Here is an 18,465-nt window from a genome sequence, read left to right on the forward strand (position 1 = left end):
ATTGATTTCTGAAAAAAGTGCAAAGGCAATTCAACCAATAAAGGGGAGCCTTTCCAACAACTGGGCATCCATCTGTGTGCCAGAGGAGAGAAAGAGAAGGGAGGGGGACTTGACCCACATCTGCAGCTTTTACAAAATTCAACTCAGAGTGTATCAAAGACTTCCATGTAAAGTGTCCATTATAAAAGTTCTCCAGGAAAGCAGAGGAGAAAATCTCTGTGACCTTAGGTCAGGCAGAGAATTTTTACGTACCACACCAAGAGGACCTAAAACAAAAAAATATATATATATATATATATATGTAAATGAGACATTTCAAAAATTAAAAACTTTTGCTCTGGGCAAGACATGGTTAAGAGAATGAAAAGACCAGCTCAGGCTTGGAGAAAATATTTGCACATCACATAGCCCACAGTAGACTTGTATCTGTAATACATGAAGCCCTATGAAAATTCAGCAATAAGAAAACAACACCACAAATTTTAAAAAGCAGGCAAAAAAAAAAAATTGAGCTGACATTTCACTGAAGAAGATACCCGCGTGGCACACGAGCACACAGACAGGGGCTCAGCATCACTGTTCACGAGGGAGAGGCAAATTAAAACCACAAGGAGATAACATTTTCATCCATCGTTGTTGAAATTAGCACAAAGCCAACAACAACCACAAGGCCAGGGGACGGTCAGGCTGCAGGAAGAGCAGCTGAACTCCTCACTCACGGCTGGTGGGGATGCCAAATGGTACACCCACTATGCAGAGAGGTGTTTCTTATAAAAAGGCCATTTCTTGCAACATTCAATATACAGTCACCAAATGACCCAGCCAATGCATTCCTTGATGTAACAAGAAATTACAACCTCGAGTCACACAAAAATATGAACATAAGAATTTATGGCAGTCCCAAGCTGGAAACTGAAGCCCCAATACTTGGACCACCTGATGCGAAGAGCTGACTCATTGGAAAAGACGGTGATGCTGGGAAAGATTGAAGGCAAGAGGAGGAGAGGACGACAGAGGGTGAGATGGTTGGATGGCATCTCTGACTCACTGGACGTGAATTGAGCGAGCTCTGGGAGACAGCGGAGGACAGAGGAGCCAGGCGCGCTGCAGTCCATGGGGTCACAAAGAGTCAGACACGACTCAGTAACCGAACAACAAAGCTGGAGACAACCCAAATGTCCTCCAACAGACAGACAAAGACAACTGAGTTAACGTGGCCAAGACCCAGAAAGCTACCCCAGACCTGCGAAGCCGTTTCAGTGGAGACATCAACTGTATTTGTACAAAGAAGTACACCCAGAGACACAAAAAGTAGCTCTCGACTCACAGCAGCAAATGGGCAACAGAGCCGCATTCTGCCAAGTAGCAGGGGTCTGACCACAAGGCTGCGTGCAACGCTCCATTTCAGTGACATTCTGAAAAAGCGATGCTTAGGGATGGAGAACAGATTCAAAGAAGCCAGGACTTGGGGGCAGGGAGAGGAACGGGTCACGGAAGAGCAGTGGGGGGCGCTCGGGATCTGCCGCAAGCCCTCTGAGCCTTCACTGCCGTGTATACACGGCTATTTGTCCAAATGCATTGCTCTACGCGATAAAATTTAACTCTACTACATGTAAATTCTTATTTTTAAAAAAATAAGGAGATACACCCAACTCAGACACCAAAACTGGAAAAGACAGTATAAAAAGAGAAAATTATAAAGCCATCTTACACAGAAATACAAAAAAGATACCAGCAATATGTATGAAGCACTGAATATCATTACCAAGTATTTCATGGGAATTCTGAAACAGCTCAGCATCAGAAAAGCTATTACTGTGATACCCCAAAAATAACAGGATAAACAGGAACAAATACCATGACCTAAACAGATGCCAAAAATGGCATCTGATAAAATCCAATGCCCACTCAGGACACGAATGCTTAGCAGAGAGCAGAAGGTGACTTTTTTAGGGTGACCCAGACTTTCAGAAAACCTACTGCGAACTGCAGCAGTCTCGGTTAGAGGCAGCAGCCGGAAAAGGAAGCTCTTTCTCATTGCTTCTCTCCTGTCTTGTACTAGACGTCTCCAGAAGCAGGAAAAACAAAAAACAAAGGGAAATGATCAAATACAAACATTACATTATGAAAGTGAAAGAAAGTGAAAGAAATGATCAAACACAAACATTACATTATGAAAGTGAAAGAGAGTGAAAGTCGCTCAGTTGTGTCCGACTCTTTGTGACCCCATGGACTACACAGTCCGTGGAATTCTCCAGGCCAGAATACTGGAGTGGGTAGCCTTTCCCTTCTCCAGGGGACCTTCCCAACCCCGGGATTGAACCCAGGTCTCCTGCATTGCAGGCAGATTCTTTATCAGCTGAGCCACAGGGAAACCCATGGACTGTAGCCCACCAGGCTCCTCTGTCCATGGAATTCTCCAGGCAAGAGTACTGGAGTGGGTTGCCATTTCCTTCTCCAGGGGATCTTCCCAACCCAGGGATCAAACTGGGTCTTCTGCATTGCAGGCAGATTCTTTACCAACTGAGCTACTAGGGAAGTCATTACATTATGAAGGAAGGGACAAAAATCTTCATAATTTAGAAACTATATCATTTCATGTTTTATCAAATGGATATGCTGAGACAGCTCAGAAAGCATATGTTCACTGAGAACGTTTCATCAGGACAAGTGGAAACCCAGCACCCACCAGGAGCCACTCCCATTACCCCCACTTCTCGCCCTCCCACTCCTGTCCTTGTTGTTCGGTCACTAAGTCGTGTCCAACTGTGCAACCCCACGACTGCATCGCGCCAGGCCTGCCTGTCCTCCACCGTCTCCCGGAGCTTGCTCAAACTCATGTCCGTGGAGTAAGTGGTGCCATCCAGCCATCTCATTCTCTCTCACCCCCTTCTCCTCCTGCCTTCAGTCTTTCCCAGCATCAGGGTCTTTCCCAGTGAGTCAGCTCTTCACATCAGGTGGCCAAAGTATTGGAGCTTCAGCTTCAGCATCAGTCCTTCCAATGAACATTCAAGGTTGATTCCCTTTAGGATGGACTGGATGGATCTCCTGGCAGTCCAAGGGACTCTCAAGAGTCTTCTCCAACACACAGTTTACAAGCATCAATTCTTCAGTGCTTAGCTTTCTTTACAGTCCAGCTCTTATATCCATTCATGACTATTGGGAAAACCATGGCTTTGACTAGATGGACCTTGGTCGGCAAAGTGATGTCTCTGCTTTGGAATACGTTGTCTAGGCTTGTCAAACCTTTTCTTCCAAGGAGCAAGGGTCTGAACTTACTGTCTTTCTCTAAGATTTGCCTGTCTGGGACATTTCACTGAAAGAAGAGTTCTACAGTACGTGGTCACCGGGGCCAGCTTCTCTCACCGAGCGCTGGGTTTTCAATGTTGTCATGCTGTAGTATGCTAGCACGTCATCTCATTCTGTTGCCAAACGGTGTTCCATTTTCTGCACACAGTACTTTCTGTTTATTCATTCATCAGCTAATGAACACTGAGGTGTTTCCACTTTGGGGCTCTCATGAATAACGCTGCTCTCAGCTTTTGTGTACAAACTGCCGTGGACGCTTGTCTTCCTTGCTCTCAGGAATGAACTGAGGAGTATAATTGTTGGGTCATCTGGCAATTCTATTTCACTTCAGAGAAAATGCCTCTTCTGTAGCCCGCCAAGGCTCTTCTCTCCATGGAATTCTCCAGGCAAGAATACTGGAGTGTGTTGCCATTTCCTTCTCCAGGGGATCTTCCCCACCCAGGGATCGAACCTGAGACTCCTGCGCTGCGGGTGGCTTCCTTACCATGGACTATTGCAGAAGCCCTCTCTTAGCTCAGGCTGCTTGAACCACAGACCAGGGATCGGAGGCCTAACCAGCCATTGTGCTGCAGGCTGCGAAGTCCCACATCAGGGTGGGGTTCTGGTCTGCACTTTTTCCCTGTGTCCTCAGAGCTAGAGAGAGTCATCCCGTGTCTCCCATCTTCTCTTACAAGGTGCTCATCCAGTCGTGAGGACCCCACCCTCATACCCTCATCACTTCCCAAAGCCTCACCTCCAGACACCCTTGACTCAGGGATTAGGGCTTCAGGGTACGAATGGAGAGGTGGTACGAACATCTAGTCCCCAGCATTGACAGCCTGTTTACTAAGGAAGCTGTGCCATTGTGAGATTCTACCAGTAGTGCCCGAGGATTCCAATTTCTCTACATTATCCCCCGCATTTGTCATCATCTATCCTGTTTTATTATACTGTCCTAATGGGTTTGAGGTGGTAACTCATTGTGGTTTTGACGGGCATTTTTCTGATGACTAATGATGTTGAGCAGCTTTCCATGCACTTATTGTCCATTTGTTTATCTTCTTTGGAGAAAGGTTTATTCAAATCCTTGCCTATTTTTAATTGGGCTATTAATCTTTTTACAACTGAGTTTAAAAGTTCTTCATATGTGCTAGATACAAGTCCCTTCTGTGGTTTGCAAATATATCCAAATATATCCTTTCATTCTGCAAATTGTCTTTTCCCTTTCTCGGTCATGTTCCATGCAGAATGAAAGTTTTTGGTTTTGATGAAGCCCAACTAATCTGTTTTTTTTTTTTGCTTGTGCTTTGATGTAGTAGCTAAGAAACCACTGATTTTTCTAGTCCAAGGTCATAAAGCTTTACACCCTCATTTTTTTTCATAGTTTCAGCTCTTACAGTTTCATAGTTTTAGCTCTTATAGTTAAGAGCTAATTTTTATCTGCTTTACATTTTGAGTTGATTTTTATCTGTGTTGTGAGGTGAGGGAGTAACTTTATTCTTTCATGCGTGGAAATCTAGTAGTCTCAACGCCAGTTTTTGAAAAAGGTATTCTTCTCCCCATTGAGTTGTCTTGGCAGTCTTCAGAAATCAAACATAGACACATGGTTTTATTTCTGGATTCTCAAATCTATCGCACAGACCTTCCTGTCTATCCTTATGCCAGTACCACACGGTCTTAATTATGGTAGCAACACAGTAAAGTTTCGAAATCATAGAAAGTGAGTCCTCCAACTTTGTTATTCTTTTTCAAGATGGTTTTGGCTATTCCCGATCCATTGACTTTATGTGTGAGTTTTAGGATCAGCTTCTCTATAACTTCACAAGAGGCAGTAGAGACTCTTATGGGGATTGTGTTGAACATTTATATCTATTTGGGGAGTATGGTCATCTTCACAATATTAATGCTTCCAAACCATGCTCATGGGGTTTCTTTCTACTTATTAAGTCTTCTTCAACTTATCAACAGTGTTTTGTAATTTTTCAGGTATGTGTTTTGTGTTTACTGGTTAAAAGTATTTTAAGATATTTTATTATTTTAATGCTATTCTAACTGGAATTACTTTCTAAGTTTTATTTTTAAATTGTTCTTTACAAGAGTGTAGAAATAAAATGGGTTTTTTATATTGAATTTGCATCCTGAATCTTGGTGAACATATTTATTAGTTTAATGGTTGGGGGGACTCTTTGTGGTTTTCTGTGCACAAGTTTTTATCGTCTGAAAATAGAAACAGTTTGAATTCTTTTTTCCCATTCTGGATGTCTTTTATTTATATGCTCTACCAATAACTTCCAGGACAATACTGAAGAGATCTGTCAAGCACTGACACCTTTATCTTGTTCCTAAACTTAGAAGGAAAGCATTCCACCTTTGACTATTACCTGTGATGTCAGCTGTGGCTTTTCTATAACGTCTTTTATCAGGTCAAGGAATTCCTCTTCTTATCCTAGTTTCTTGAGGATTGCTTTTAATTATGCAACAGTGCTGAATATTGTTAGAGGCTTTTCTTGTGTCTGTTGAGATGATCATGTAGTTTTTGCTCTTCATCTTTTATTCTACTGACATAACATATTATATTATTTGCTTTTCAGGTGTTTAACCAACCTTTCACTCTTGGGACAAATCCCATTTGGCCATGTTCTGTACTTTTATATATTACTAAACTTGGATTCCTGGTATTTGTTAGAATTTCTGTGTCTATATTTGGAACATAGTTTATTTTTCTTTTGATGCCTCTGTCTGTGTTGGTGTCAGGGTAGTACTGGCCTCCAAACAAATTGGAAAGCATTCCCTCCTCTTATATATATATAGATTTTTTTTTTTTTGGAAGAGTCTGTTTAACACAAAACCTCACACCAAAAGTCAAGTTCTCTCGACTCCTCTTACCTGATATAGTGTGCCTGGCTCTGAAGAACACGAACAACGAAACGTCGCATCAAAGACAAGAGGAAACACAAAACAAGACTCGTATGTGACGGGGATTTTGGAATAAACAGACCAAGAATTTAAAACGACTATGGTTAAGTGACGATGTGTCTAGTTGTTAAGGTTAAGGGCTTTCATGGGAAAAGCAGACCCCATGCAGATCATATGGGTGCTCTAAGCATAGAGCTGGGACTCTAAGAACGAACAGGGGGACATGCTGGAGACCACGCACACTGCGCCAGAAACGAAGGACGTGTCGTCAGCAGACCAAACACAGCTGAGCAGAGAGCCAGCGAGCTGGAAGACACGCAGCAGTAAAGTAACTCGTCAAACTGAAATGCAAAGGGGGAAAAAAGAATGAAACAACATCCAGGAGGTAGGGGGGCATATGAAGTTGTGAGGTGTGTGTAACGGGAATGTCGAAAGGAGAAGAAAGAAGCAGAATGAATATTTGAAATAAAAAAGGCTGAGAATTTTCCAAAGTTAATAACAGACATCAAACTACAGATCCAGGCATCTCAGAGAACACCAAGCAGAATAAATAGCACAAAATCTCCACTAGGCATATCTTATAAAATAAAAAGCACTGAAAAAAATTTGAAATAAGTCAGATAATAAGCACACTTTACCTTTAAAAGAACATGAATAGTAATTATATCGAACGTCTCACCAGGCAAGAAAAAGAGAGTGGAACGAAATGTTTACAGTGTTGAAAGGAAAAACAGCCTAGAAATTCCAGGCAGAGAAGTTATCTTTCAGAAGTGAAGGGAAAATAAAGCCTTTTTCAGGCAAAGACTTTGGAGAACTTCATCCCTCTATCAGTAAAGGGCAGATCCGGCCAGCAGAAAATCAGTAAGTATATGGTTGAATTGAAGAGCTCCATCAGACAACTGGGTCTAATTGGCATTGATAAAATAGGTCATCTAACACAGCAGAGACACATTCTGTTCAATCTCACATGAAACAGTCACCAAGATAGATCCCATGCGGGCCCATAAACACACCTTAAGAAATTTAAAAGAATAGAAATCATATAAAGTATTCTCTCAGACCACAATGGACTTCAATTAGAAATCAATAAGAGAAAGCTGAAACACCTCAAAATTTGGAGAAAAATTTGGAGAAAAAATATGTTTCATTTTTCAATTTGGAAAGTAAATAACTTTTGTATTGCATTTGAGTCTTCCTCAAGAAGTCTCAAGAGACATTTTAAAATATATTGAACTAAATGAAAATACTTTTTTAACTGTGGTGTTGGAGAAGACTCTTGAGAGTCCCTTGAACTACAAGGAGCTCAAACAAGTCCATCCTAAAGGAAATCAGTCCTGAATATTCATTGGAAGGACTGATGCTGAAGCTAAAACTCCAATACTTTGGCCACCTAATGCAAAGAACTGACTCACTGGAAAAGACCCTGATGCTGGGAAAGATTGAAGGCAGCAGGAGGAGGGACGACAGAGGATGAGATGGTGATGAGATGGCATCGCCAACTCAATGGACACGAGTTTGAGCAAGCTCCAGGAGCTGGTGATGGACAGGGAGGCCTGGAGTGCTTCAGTCCAGGGGGTCACAGAGTCGGATACAACTGAATGACTGAAATGAACTGAAATGAAAATAAAAATACAATGTATCAGAATGTATGGGATATAATTTTTTAAAGTGTTTAGAGGGAAATTGATGGCATCGATAAATATTAGAAAAGAAGGACAATTGTAAATGAATGATCTAAGCTTCCACCCGAGGAAACTAAAGAAGGAAAAGCAGCATAAGCCTAAAGCAAGAAGAAATTAAACCTAAAGCAAGGGGGGAAAATTAAATAAATAAAATTTAGAGCAGGTATCGCTGAAATTGGAAATAGGAAACAAATAGAAAAAAAAATCAATGAAATCAATAATTGATTCTTGAAAAGATTATTAAAATGATCTAGCACTCCAGTACTCTTGCCTGGCAAATCCCATGGATGGAGGAGCCTGGTGGGCTGCAGTCCATGGGGTCGCTAGGAGTTGGACATGACTGAGCAACTTCCCTTTCACTTTTCACTTTCATGCATTGGAGAAGGAAATGGCAACCCACTCCAGTGTTCTTGCCTGGAGAGTCCCAGGGACAGGAGCCTGGTGGGCTGCCGTCTATGGGGTCGCACAGAGTCGGATACGACTGAAGCAACTTAGCAGCAGCAGCAACAGCCAAGAGGGTGGTGAGGGAAGATGCGGAGTCCATGCCTCCCTGCCTAGAAGGCTTACCAGGGGTTAGTGGGGGCAGCCAGCAGACAGGCAGAGCCCCAGGGAGAGCCCCGGGAGACCAGGGGTTGTTGTTTTTCATTCTTGATTCTCGTTCTGCCTTTTTTTTTCCTTTCTCTCTTTATTTTTCATTTCTTTTTTTTCCTCCCTTTTTTTCCCTTGCTTTTTCCCCACATCCCAGGGCTTGTGGGATCCCGGTTCACAGGCCAGAGATCAGGTCTGAGCCCCTGAGGTTAGAGCACTGTGTCTGCACTGCTGGAGTAACAGAGAACCCCGGGACCCAAGGAATATGAATTGGAGTGAAGTATCCAGAAGTCCACGTCTCTCCACCAAGACCCCGCCCTACCCAACTGCCCGCAACTTGCACGGCTGGAAACCTCAGGCCAAACAACTAGTAAGACAGGAACACAGTCCCACCCATCAAAAAAACAATGGAACGACAAAAACATATGTTACAGATGAAGGAGCAAGGTAAAAAATTACATGTTCAGTTCAGTTCAGTCACTCAGTCGTGCCCGACTCTTTGCCACCCCATGAATCGCAGCACGCCAGGCCTCCCTGTCCATCACCAACTCCCGGAGTTCACTCAAACTCATGTCCATCGAGTCGGCAATGCCATCCAGCCGTCTCATCCTCTGTCGTCCCCTTCTCCTCCTGCCCTCTATCCCTCCCAGCATCAGACTCTTTTCCAATGAGTCAACTCTTCACATGAGGTGGCCAAAGCATTGGAGTTTCAGCTTTAGGATCAGTCCTTCCAAAGAACACCCAGGACTGATCTCCTTCAGAATGGACTGGTTGGATCTCCTTGCAGTCCAAGGGACTCTCAAGAGTCTTTTCAAACACCACAGTTCAAAAGCATCAATTCTTTGGTGCTCAGCCTTCTTCACAGTCCAACTCTCACATCCATACACGACCACAGGAAAAACCATAGCCTTGACTAGACGGACCTTTGTTGGCAAAGTAATGTCTCTGCTTTTTAATATGCTATCTTGGTTGGTCATAACTTTCCTTCCAAGGAGTAAGCATCTTTTAATTTCATGGCTGCAACTACCTAACAAATTAAGAGGAAATAGGGAACCTATATAAAATGATCTAGCGAAGCTGACAGAGAAAAAGGACACGAACCGCTAATATCAACCATGAAAGAGGAGTCGTCACCATTGATCCCAGAGACATAAAAGGACAATAAAGGGATGTTACAAGCAACGCTATGCCCACAAGCTTAATAACATAGATGAAATAAGCCAATTCCTTGAAAGATAAAAAACACCAAAACTCACACAAGAGGAAACAGACAATCTGAATCTGAATCTATTATAATAAAATGAATCAATAATTAATAACATTCCAAACCAGAAAGCAGTAAACCCAGCTTGCTTCACTGGTGACTTCTATCAAACATATAAGCAAGAAACGATACACGTTCTCTCCAAGTTCTTCCAGAAAATAGAAGTGGAAGGACGCTTTTCTAATTAAGGCATGAGGTTACCATCGCACTTAGGCTAAAACCAGATAAAGACATTACAGGAAACGACAACTGCAGGCCAATATGCGTTGTGAACAAAGACACAAAAACCCTCAACAAGATATTAGCAAAGTGAATCCAACCGTGTGTAAAAACAATTATACACCACAGTTGAGTGCCATTTCTTTCAGATATACAGTGATATAAGTCACTTCATCACCGGTGTGATCAATGATCATATTGATAAATGCAGAAAACTCTTTTGACAAAACTCAACCTCCACTCATAATAAAAACTCTCAGCAAACTAAAAATAGAAGGAAATTTCCTCAACTTGATGAAGTATATCTGCAAAAGAAAACTTACAGCTAAGATCATACTTAATATTGAGAAACTAGATGCTTACCCCCTCAGATCAGGACCCAGGCAAGAATTTTTCCTCTCAACCTCCTATTTAACACTGTATTAGAATTGGTAGCAAAATCAGTAAGACAAGAAAGAAGCCCATCTGAAAATGCTGAATACTGCATGTTTCCAACTATAGGACATTCTGGCAGAGACAGGCCTATGCAGTTAAAAAAGAGGGGGGCCACAGTTGCCAGGGGTTGTATCAATATGAGTTCATCTAGCTTGTCTAGTTCCCGGACTGTGGATCAAAACCCACTGTATTGGGAGTGCGGAGTCATAGCCTCTAGACCACCAGAGAAGCCCCAAATCCCATGTGCCCCAACTGAAAAGATCCTACATGCTTCAACTAAGATCCAGGGAAGCGAAATAAATAAATATTTTTTACAGCTATCTATGGGTTCATCAATGGTAACGAATGGACCACATTTACAAGATTACAGAAATAGGGATGATGGGGGAGAGGTCTATGGAAACGCTCCATACTTTCTACTCAATGTTTCTGTAAAGCTAGAACTGTTTTTAAAAATGAAATCTATTCTTTTCTTAAACATATTATCAGGATGCGTAAGACACCGTGATTAAGCTGGAAAGAGCTCCGTGTTCGTGCAGGGGAAGGGTCAACATCAGGAAGATGTCACATCTCCACGGCCAAGGCTTTTATCACAACGATGATCCAAGTCCAGTGGAGTGCTTTGTGGAATCTGACAAGCTCTCCCCTTAGAGTCCATCTGGGGGAAGAAAGGCTCAGAACCAGCTGAGGAGATCCTGAAGTAGAAAACAGGGATGGGCTTTATCCCACCCCAAGCAGAGCGACGCTCACACATGGACAGAAAATAAGCCAGTGGGGCAGGACACACTACAGAGAAACAGACTCATGTGTCAAAGAAAACCTGAAATTAACAGAGGCGTGGGGACCCCTTCCCCCTAATACTTGGGAGCAACAAAGAGCCGAGTCGTCCAGGAACGAGAGCCCAGCTCCCAACCACAGTCTCCGATACAGAGGAAGGAAGGACCCTGGGCTCCAAGGACCCCTGTTCCAGCCAGTAGCTTAGGACATCTTCTCCAGAAGAAGATGATAAAGACCCCAGGCTTAAAACTAATTTTACGGTTTTCCACGTATAGCACCCAACATCCAATCGATATCAGCCCAGTGCACAGCAAGGCAAAGCACAGATCAGTAGGGAGCAAATGAATTATTCCGTAAATGTTGCTGCATTGAATGTTCATGCACAAAATATAAAATAAAATCCAAGCCCGGACACAGTCCTGAAGAGTGCGGGGCTGGAGGCTTTGGCTAAAACAGTTTATGGCAGGAAGAGGCTGTTTTTATAAGTTCAGATAATAGATACATTCTGTGCTAATACTACAGCCAGTAAGCCTGCGCTGTCTGTGCTGAGCAGGACTGCGGGCCTCCTGCTTCCTGGCTGGGGACACGCTGGGCTGGTGGCAATGGTGGCAGACGGCGTTGCTGTCTTTCAAAGAGGAATCTCCGAGTTGTCAATAATCTCCTCGTAGAGGCCTTTTATGCCTTTATGGGCTTCCCTGGTGGCTCAGATGGTAAAGGGTCTGCCTGCAATGCAGGAGACCCAGGTTCGATTCTTGGGTCAGGAAGATCCCCTGGAGAAGGAAGTGGCAACCCACTCCAGTATGCCTGCCTGGAGAATACCATGGTCGGAGGAGCCTGATAGGTTACAGTCCTTGGGGTCGTAAAGAGTCGGACGTGACTGAGTGACTTCACTTTAACTTTAAAGGCCTTTTAGGTCCCCAGACTCGCCATGTTGAAATCCCAGCATGTAGATCCTGAAGATCTACAGGACACAGCCCGGAAGCCAGCATCCCCTCGTGGGCAGTGTTTTCCTCCATCACAAGCCCACCAGGCTGCACTCGCCACATCACATGGAAAGCTGACCAAAAACCCAAGGCATGCAGCTCAGAGACGTGTGCGCTGGGCAGCGTGTGCCGTCAGCAACCCCAGGGGCAGCTGCTCCCACAAGCCCTGCCTGGCTCAGCACACGCACGTCCTCTGCTGCTGGACCGAAGGCCTCTATGGCGAAAGAAAGCTGCAGAAGCTTTAAAAAGAAAATACAGCAGGATATCTTCAGGACCTAAACAGAGAGAAATCCACAGGTTCTCAACAAGGCCTTCTAGAGCAAATTGCAGGCATGCAGCGGGAAAATTCTGAGCTGAGTCAGGACGTGAGCTCCAGAGCCCCATCCTGGGGCTCCGCCTAGCCCCTCACCCTTGTGTGCCCGGAAACTCAGGGCGGCTGGATGAAGACGGCGCTGGGAATCCCTGGGAGAAGAGAGGCGGGCAGCGCTTCCAAGAGGACCTTGGACAGGATGACGCGGGGCATCACGGCGGCCCATTGCCCCGCAGGACACACTGGCACCAGTTGCCTCCTGGCTCCTGAATCTGGGGCGACGTGGGGGTGGGGGGGCTCAGAAACAAGGTGCCTACCTGGCTGCCTTCTCACCCAAAGGCAGCCTCGCTTCCACGCAGGAATGGGCAGGGGACGGGGCCCTTGACAAAGGAAGGCGGGGACAGGGAGGACTCCTGCTGGGGAGGCAGGCAGCGTCTGAGCCGCAGAGCCACACTCCAGAATGACCGGCGGTCAGGGGCCAGGGCTCGGAGCCGGAGATTCTGAACACAGGCAGGATTTATCGTCCTGCCACACACCAGAGGCACTCACAGTAAAACTTGACATCGCAAGAGTTTCTGCAACAAATATTCATTTGTTCTCGTGCTCTGGCTTTGTGGCCGATCCGTCTCTGAGTGTGTGAACAGAGAGCCTCCCAGAGCGCGGCGGCCAGGGGTGGGAGCCGGGGTTGGGGCAGGGGGCAGGCTGTCCCCTCCAGGCCCATGAGTCAGGGGGCGAGCACCAGCCACCCAAGCCCGGGGCTCGGGGGTGCCCACACCTCTGAGCTACTGGTTAAACGGGGAGCCTGTGGACAGACCCGTGGAGGTGAGGGACCAGGCCCCATGGCCCTCCGGGCACGGGCTGTCTGCACCTCCTGAGCTCTGGCCTGGAGTCTGGATGTATGTGCACAACTGAAGCTCTCTATTGTACACCTGAAACTAACCCAGCGTGCTAGTCAGCTCGACTCCAGTGTTAAATAAAAATCAGTAAAAAGACTATGGGAAGTGGGTCCAGGCCTGAAAAAAAAATGAAATCCAGTGTACATTAATTACAGTGTCAGGATGACATCTTAAGTAAATAAGCTTCTTTGTTCTTGGCTTTAAAAAGAAAATAGTTAATGCATAGAAAGGATCCGTTTTTGAAGAGTGCCCCAAAATAAAGGTATCTGCAGACAGCCAAGTAAACAAATTAGTTTGGGTCCCATTCTACAGATGAGAACACTGAGGCTCGGGAAAGGTGAATAATCGTCCAAGGCCATGCAGACAGTTAACCAGCAGAGTGGAGGTTTGAAGCCAGATCCACCTGTACCCTTCCTCCAGTGCCATGCTCCTGCCATCACAGCGGGGACCCCACAGCCCGCCACTCCATGCATGAGGGACTTCACAGGCATGGGCACTTGGCCGGGCCCAGTGTCCCCAGGACCACCAGAGGAGCTTCAGACTGTCCTCCCCAGGCCCTGCCACACTTCACATCTGCCAAGAAGCCCCCGCGCCTCCTGCCCACCCTCCCTCGCCCCCACACCGTCGGCGGCTCTTCTGTGGCCCCCAGGTACAAGGCTTCCCATCTGGCACCAGAGCCATGGACTCAGGCGTTGGCCACCAGGCTCCTGCAGGGGACTCAGTGGACCCAGGAACCCAGGATGGCGGCTGACCCAGGTACTGGAACACAGAGAGCAGTGGGGACCGTGAGGCGCCAGGCAGCACTGCCCTGCCGAGGGGATGGCCTGCCCCTTCCCACTGGACTGCGCCATGGACAGCCAGGCCGAGGACGGCCAACTCTCTTAATTTTTCAACAGGAAGACAAATGGAAATACAGAGTTCTGGTGAATCTTCTCAGGGTTTGGACACTGGTTTGAAATCTTGCGAAAACACTTAGCAAGGCTTGCTGGCAGGTGGACAGTGGCCCTGAGCGGCCTCCACTGTGAACAGGGCAGTCAGCCAACAGTGGGAAGGGCGCAGGGCAGAACAGAGTGGCAGCCGTGCCTGAGCAAGCCGTACCTGAAGGCGCCCTCACTCTAAAGAACGCCTCACCAAGGAAAGGCACTCCAGGGAGGCAGGCCAGGGTGCACGGGGGTGGGTGGGATCAGGTCCTGGACTCACGTCCTCGAGGGGAGGAACGCCGTCGGGCCCACTTGCGTCTACCCTGCACGCACGTGGACCTCAGTGACAGGACTCTGCGTGGTGGCCAGCAAGCCCTCTCACCTGCTCTTTCCTGTTTTATATTTTTGAACAAATCTTTTCTCCAGTTGACGTGCAAAGCTCTTGTTTTCTAGAGTCGAATGCGTGAGAAGCCCTCCTGGCTTGGACACGGAATGGCCTTTCGAGATAAAGCTGTTTATCCCCACAGTGCTTCCGAGCCTCGGCTGGGGCTGCCCGCAGAGCTGGAGGAACCCACGGACGAGGGGTCCGAGGGAGGCCGGCTGAGCTCCCACGGGGTCTCTGAGCACCAGCCGTGACAGGCAGCTTGGGGCGGGGGTCTCAAGCTGGAGCACACGGCAGCCCACCCAGAGAAACAGACCTCAGGCTGTGACCCAGAGCTCCCGATGCAGCCCGTCTGGGTGGGGCCTGAGGGTCTGCATTTCTAGCAGGTTCCCGGGGCAGTAGCGCCCTCAGTGAGTGAGGCCTAGGACCTGCGGGTGAGCCCGTCCAGCTGAACCCTCTGGTCTCAGCAGCCATTACGGGAAGCAGCAGGCAGGTCCTTGCTGGACGGTGAGGGCTGGGCCCGGTGGGCACCTCCTGAGCCTCCTCTGCAGCCGCGACTCCCCTCGTCACGGGGCTGGAGCCAGGGGGACAGCCGCACAGGGCTTCTGCGGGCCGTGGGCACCTGGTGCCCCACAGCACTGCCCCGCCCACTGCCACCTGCCCTGCCCTGGCGCTCTCACAGGTCCCCCTGGCAGCTTCTTTCAGACCCCTGTCTCCCCAGAGCCGCAGCACCTCAGCCTGTACCCTGGACACCCTCGCGGCCTGGGCGAGTCCTGCCCACCACGCCTGCACCTGGCAGCCCTGCCTGCAGCCCTTCACTGAGACAGCCTCTGGACCACAGTGCCTGGCCCGTCCTTGCCGCCCACCAGGTAGGGGCTGGAGGGGCGCTGAAACCAGCCAAGCTGAGGGCCCGCCCTCTTCTCTGGGTGATCACACAGTGAGCAGAGAGAAGAATGCCCAGAAGCCCTGTGAGATGGCGGTGGACACGTGAGGAAGGGAAGGGAGATGCAGGTGTGGGCACCTCCTGTGATGGGTGTGTGTGCAGCTGCACATGCAGCCGCCTTATGTGTGGCTGCGTGTACACCGCGTGTACCCCTGCATGTGCAGCTGCCTGTGTACCCCTGCGTGTGCAGCTGCCTTTGTGTGCTGCTGCGTGTACACCGCATGTACACCTGCATGTACAGCTTCCTTGTGTACACCTGCGTGTGCAGCTGCCTTTGTGTGCTGCTGCGTGTACACCGCATGTACACCTGCATGTACAGCTTCCTTGTGTACCCCTGCGTGTGCAGCTGTCTTGTCTGCGACTGTGTGTACACCCATGTGTACACTTGTGTGTGTGTCTGCCACGTGGGTGGATCATTGGCTGTTTTAGGGCCTTGAGTCCATCAACTCGTCACAAACTCAGGGCAATGGGGAGGGGAGGGCGATGCTACTGCAGCCTGGAGACGGGGAGACAGAGGCTCAGGAGGCTGAGCAGTCAGGCACTCATGGTGCGGACGGGGTGGGGCCGTGTCTGTATGACCCCCAAGGACGCATTCTCCTCCCATTCCTCTGACTGCAGATGCAGCTCTGAAATACTTGCCCGCATCCCTACCCTGCTCACTGGTCAGAGCATCGCCCCAAAACCCTGACTCCCTGGTCCTAGGACTGAGCCACTGGATGCCCAGGGGACCTGGCCCTGTCCTGAGAGCCTCATTGTCCAGAGCCCAGGGAGCCCCCAGCCTCACCACTTTCTGGAGTACCCCATCTGGAGTAGGTGGAACGGCAGCCCCTAAAATAAAAACGTGTCCATATCCTGGTCCCTAGGCCTGTGAACATGACCTTATGTGGAAAGTCAGTCTGCAGGGTGATTAAGTCCTGGGTTTCCAGGTGGGCCCTAAAACAAAGGACAGGTGTCCCTATGAGGGACTAAAAGACACATGGTGTGGGAAGAGGGGTCACGTGGTGACCGAGGCAGAGACTGACAATGCAGCCACAGCCCAGGGGCGCCCGGAGCCCCCAGACATGCAGGGGACAAGGAGGGACCCTCCCCCAGAGCCTCCAGAGGGAGCACAGCCCCCGACACCTTGAAGGTGGGTTCAGGCCCCAGAACTAGGAGGGAACCAGTGCCTGTCGAGGGAAGCCCCCAGTCCGTGGTCACTTGTTCAGCTGTCCCACCTGCACCTCCCTCCATGGGCTGTAGCTCGAGCCTAGCATCCAGGCAGGCCTGAGTTCAAACTTCTGCTCCTGGACTCACGGCCTCTGGGACCCCAGTGCCCCCTGCCTTTTCATAACAGTGGAGACAGGGCTGCTCTCACCATGAGGACTGGACAGGACGATGGGCAGGGAGAGTCAGCACAGGCCGAGTGCCCAGGGGCCACTACAGGGCAGAGGGAACAGGGAAGACTTGGGGGCCGGGCACAGAGGATACGGCCTCCAGAGGGCAGCTGTGAGCGACAGAGTGAGGAGACCAGCACCGGCCTCCAGGGCTGCCCTAGAAAAGGCCACCAGCTCAGTGACTTCAGCCACTGACACTTGGTCTTGAAGCTCTAGAAACATGAGTCTGACCCAAGTCTCACTAAAGTCAAGGTCACACGAGTCTGGCTCTTTCCGGAGTCTCCAGGGAACACAGCCTCCCTGTCTCGTCTAGTTCCTTGGCTGGGACCCCTTCCCGCATCCTCAGAACCAACAGCACATCATCTACAAGTCTCTTCACCTCCCTGACCTCGGCCTCCATCACCACATCTCCTCCTCTGATGCTGGCCCTCTGCCTCCCTCATGATGGACCTGCCCTGTGGCCCAGACCACCTTCCCATTCCAAGATCCTTAACTCGGTCACATATGCAAAGTCCCTTTTCCACGTAATGAAATATTACCCATTTCCGGGAACTGGGTTGTGAGCATTTTTGAGGTCCTTGTTCTTCCCGCCTCAAGCGGGCTCACCCTCCTCTCTGCCTCTAACTGAGGCGTGATCCTGGGCAGACCTTGGCCTTCTCAGGCTTCAGTGGTGAGGACTGGGGCCATGAACACGTGGACCCAGAACCTCTTTGGCTCTTCATATCAGGAGACCAAAGTACTGGAGCTTCAGCTTCAGCATCAGTCCTGCCAATGAATATTCAGGGTTGATTTCCTTTAGGGTGGACTGGTTGGATCTCCTTGCAGTCCAAGAGCTGACTCACTGGAAAGGACCCTGAAGCTGGGAAAGATTGAGGGCAGGAGGAGAAGGGGATGACAGAGGATGAGATGGTTGGATGGCATCACCGACTCAGTGGACAGGAGTTTGAGCAAACTCAGGGAGATAGCGAAGTGAAGGACAGGGTAGCCTGGCACACTGCATTCCACGGGGTCACAGCATCAGACACAACTGAACAACTGAACACCAACAACATCTCTTCGGCCTTGGGCAGAGTGAGCTGGAGCAACCCTGGAGCATGAGGGGAGATGAACCTGAGGAAGGGCTGGGGTGCCCAGCTTCGGAGGGAGCAGCCCAAGCTAAGCTGCAGAGACTCAGAAGAGCCCCCAGGCTGCTCATCTCAGCCGAAAACCAGTGACGAGGTTGCCCAGCATCTTCTGGAGGCCATACGTTCAGGTCTCTTTCCGTGCAACTGCTGGTCAGGAAGCAGGGATTCCTGCAGGGAACACGAGGTAGCTGGAGGGGATGGCCCCACGGATGGTGCAGGACAAAGCCAAGACCAGCATCCCGGCAGCTGTGGACACCCTCTAGACCCTCCCCAAAGGAGCTCGGCAAGTCCCAAGAGCCAGCCTCAAGGGGCCTCCACTGAGTAGCCTCTGTGATGGTCTTTGATGTCAATGTGGCCAGGATCTG

This window comes from Bos indicus x Bos taurus, chromosome 5, assembly GCF_003369695.1.
Source record: "Bos indicus x Bos taurus breed Angus x Brahman F1 hybrid chromosome 5, Bos_hybrid_MaternalHap_v2.0, whole genome shotgun sequence".
Taxonomy (NCBI): domain Eukaryota; kingdom Metazoa; phylum Chordata; class Mammalia; order Artiodactyla; family Bovidae; genus Bos; species Bos indicus x Bos taurus.